Raw genomic sequence first — 3824 nt, 5'->3', positions numbered from 1 at the left:
ACTGCAACCCCTGCCTCCTGGATTCAAGTGATTCTCCTGCCTCAGCCCCCTGAGTAGCTGGGATTACAGGCAGGAACCACCACGCCCGGCTAATTTTTGTATTTTCAGTGGAGACGGGATTTCACCATGTTGGTCAGGCTGGTCTTGAACCTCTGATTTCAAGTGATCTGCCCACTTCAGCCTCCCAAAGTGCTGGGATTATAGGCATCAGCCGCAAAGCCCAGCCAGCTTTACATATTTTTAAATTTTGTCATTAGAAGGTATATTTGTCAAGGTAGGAGGATAAAGCATACCAAATAGCTAATTAGCTTTCAAATATTTCAAATATTTAGACATATGATATGTGAGCCTTCATTTATATCCTGCCCTAGCTCCACAAATATTAGGAGGGTTGGAAGCTGTTCATTTTATCCCTCTTTAGGCAACTATTTTTATTTGTTTCTTTTTTTGTGTTTGTTTTTGTTTTTTGAGATAGGTCTTGCTCTGTCATCCAGGTTACAGTACAGTGACATGATCTTGTCTCACTGCAGCCTTGACTTCCCAGGCTCCAGGGATCCTTCCACCTCAGCCTCCTAGTAGCTGGGATTATAGGAATGCACCATCATACCCAGCTAATTTTTGGGATTTTTTTTTATTCTGTTTTTGGCAGAAATGGGGTTTCATCATGCTATCCAGGCTAGTCTCAAACTCCTGGGGTCAAGCCAAGCACTCACCTTGGCAGTCCACAGTGCTGGGATTACAGGTCTGAGTCATCTTGCCTGGCCATATACCTATCTTTTTTTTTTTTTTCAGATGGAGTTTTGCTGTTGTAGCCCAGGCTGGAGTGCAGGGGCGCAATCTCAGCTCACCATAACCTCTGCCTCCTGGATTCAAACGATTCTCCTGCCTCAGCCTTCCAAGTAGCTGGGATTATAGGCTTGTGCCACCACACCTGGCTTTTTTTTGTATTTTTAGTCGAGATGGGGTTTCTTCATGTTGGTCAGGCTGATCTGGAACTCTTGACCTCAGGTGATTCACCAGCCTTGTGTAATCCCAAAGTGCTGGGATTACAGGTGTGAGCCACCGCACCAGGCCATATCTATCTTTTAAATTTAAAATCATGTTCCGTAAACACTGTAAAGAATACCCTTTCCTTCTCATTTATTTGTTTATGGATATCTTTTTATTATCAGTTTGGAGTCACGGATTCCTATTTTATTCAATGGGTTTTATTCCATTACAGTCCATATCAGTGTATAGAGATTACAGAGATTGTCCTCATTCTTTTTTTTTTTTTTTTTTGAGACAGAGTCTCACTCTGTTGATTCTGTTGCCCAGGTTGGAGTGCAGTGGCTTGATGTCGGCTCACTGGAACCTCCACCTGCCAGGTTCAGCTGATTCTCATGGCTCAACCTCCCAAGTAGCTGGGACCACAGACACACACCACCAAGCCTAGCTAATTTTTGTATTTTTAGCAAAGAGAGGGTTTCATCATGTTGACCAGGCTAGTCTCGAACTCCTGACTGCAAGTGATCCATCCCCCTCGGCCTCCCAAAGTGTTGGGATTACAGGCATGAGCCACCGCACCCAGCCTGTCCTCATTCTTTTAACAGCTGCATAGTACTCCACTGTGTGGAGTTGGTTCAAGGAGTGTTTTTAGTGGATTCAGTGAAGTGCTGTATCCCACTTCCAAGGGACTGCCAAGGGATCTCAGTCACATGTGGATGACATAAGAGAAGAGCCCTCTCACTTAAATTATTGCTGTCAGGTGTGTAAATTAAAAAAAAAGAGAGAAGAGCCCCTCTCCCCACGCTTATCTCTCATTCTACTGTGGGACTATTATGATCAAATGAACTGGCTTGTTGGAGGTAAAATAAGGCCACACTCTCTGTGCAGGAGGCAGGCTCGCCAGAAGGGATTGGCTGTTTTCAACCTCATCACCCAAGGGAGAGAAGGGATCTGGGAAGGGAAATGGAAATTTAGTAAGAGGGGCCTTTTGTTCTGTCCCTCTGGGGCATGAGCTCTAATGGATTTAAAGTCACTTGTGGTTGCTCCCCTGCTTAACACCATTTATACACAGCCTGTTGCTCTGAATAATTGACCGTGGCTTACAAATCCTTTGTAATTTGGCCTCATTCTTCACTAACCTCAGCCTTCCCTTGAAGAATATTTACCAACTACTAGCAGCCCCCCTGCACAAAACGAGCTCCATCATACTTCAGACAGCACAGCCCACCCTCATTTACCTGTTAACCTCCTATTCATTGCTTAAAATGCAGCTAGGCATCAACTCTTCCAAGAAACCTTCTTTCATCACCTCAGGCTGGGTTAAGTAACTGTTTTATGTGCATATTTGCACCCTGGTATGCAGCTCTTAGTGTTAAATATATATATATATATATATATATATATATATATATATAATTTTTTAGACAGAGTCTTGCTCTGTCACCCAGACTGGAGTGCAATGGCACAATGTGGGCTCACTGCAACCTCCATCTCCTGGGTTCAAGCAATTCCCCTGCCTCAGCCTTCCAAGTAGCTGGGATTACAGGCAAGTGCCACTACGCCCAGGTAATTTTTGTATTTTTAGTAGAGACCAAGTTTCACCATGTTGTCCAGGCTGGTCTCTAACTCCTGACCTCAGCCTCCCAAAGTGCTGGGATTACAGTCGTGAGCCACAATGCCCGGCCCCGTGTTATAATTATTTATTTGTCTGTCGCCCTCAGGAGGAGACTGTACATTTCTCAAGCATGTGACCCTTGTTTTAGTCATCTTCCTGTCTCCAGCCCCACCCTCCGGCTTAGTTCCTGACCAGTGTGCTGTATCCCAAATCACAATACACATATGCACACAGCTATGAGACAGAGAAGGGAACTACAATGCCCCTTTTCTCTTGACCTCAAACCCTCTCTGCCCACATATTATCCCTAGTTGTGTTGCAAGGCTGTCATTACCCAGGATGAAGTGAAATAGGACCCAACAGTCAGGCTTCTGCTTTTCAGTCTCCCATCCTCCCACCTGCTCTGTAAGATGAGAAAACAATTCAAACTAGCGGCACCAGGGGGCACTCTCAGGCCAAGAAGAATTCAAGAAACCATGGGAAACCTAAATTCCAATGTCACATCATTTTTCCATTGCTCAAGAACCTGCAGTGGCTCCCCATTGCCCATCCTATCTAAAGCTGTTTCCCTATAACCTAAGCCCATCTCATCTGCCCAAGCTCCCACGTGCATGCACCCGCTACCATGTCGAATCTCTACTTAGCCACTCACAAGAATGGTGCCAAGGGGTGGTGGTGTAGCTAAACCTAGTCTCCTCTCCACTGAGGTAGGTCTGGCTGCATTGGCGGCCCACATTCTTCTGATGACTGGGGAGCCCGGCGTTGGATGAAAAACATCCCTGGCTTTGCCGGTGGCCACGGATGAGATTCAGTGCTCAGAGCTTCCAGGGGCCTCATCTCACCACGCACTGCCCCGTGTGCAGCAGTGAAACCTGACAGGCACTGTGTAAAAATAAATACATAAATAAAGCTATCCTCAATGCACTCCAAGTAAATGGATACTGGAAATGGAAGTAGTGGACTAGGCCCGGCAGGGTGGCCCACACCTGTAATCCCAGCACTTTGGGAGACCGAGGCGGGTCAATCACTTGAGGCCAGGAGTTTGAGACCAGCCTGGCCAACATGATGAAATCCTGTCTCTACTAAAAATACAAAAATTAACTGAGTGTGGTGGCGAGCCTGTAGTCCCAGCTACTCAGGAGGCTGAGGCAGAAGAATCGCTTGAACCCGGGAGGCAGAGGTTACAGTGAGCCGAGATCGAATCACTGCACTCCAGCCTGGG

General features: G+C 46.2%; 1 non-coding gene across 1 annotated transcript; it reads left to right on the top strand.

Annotated features, from left to right (window-relative positions):
* The first annotated feature begins 3363 nt into the window (after window positions 1–3363).
* On the top strand, window positions 3364–3493 carry LOC119470382. The gene has a single exon (XR_005199272.1). It is a non-coding gene; the product is annotated as a small nucleolar RNA ACA64 (small nucleolar RNA).
* Window positions 3494–3824: the final 331 nt, after the last annotated feature.

This window comes from Cebus imitator, unplaced genomic scaffold (genome assembly GCF_001604975.1).
Source record: "Cebus imitator isolate Cc_AM_T3 unplaced genomic scaffold, Cebus_imitator-1.0 Scaffold28, whole genome shotgun sequence".
Taxonomy (NCBI): Eukaryota; Metazoa; Chordata; class Mammalia; order Primates; family Cebidae; genus Cebus; species Cebus imitator.
The sequence above is the reverse complement of the archived record's forward strand: the minus strand, read 5'-3'. Positions and strand labels throughout refer to the sequence as shown.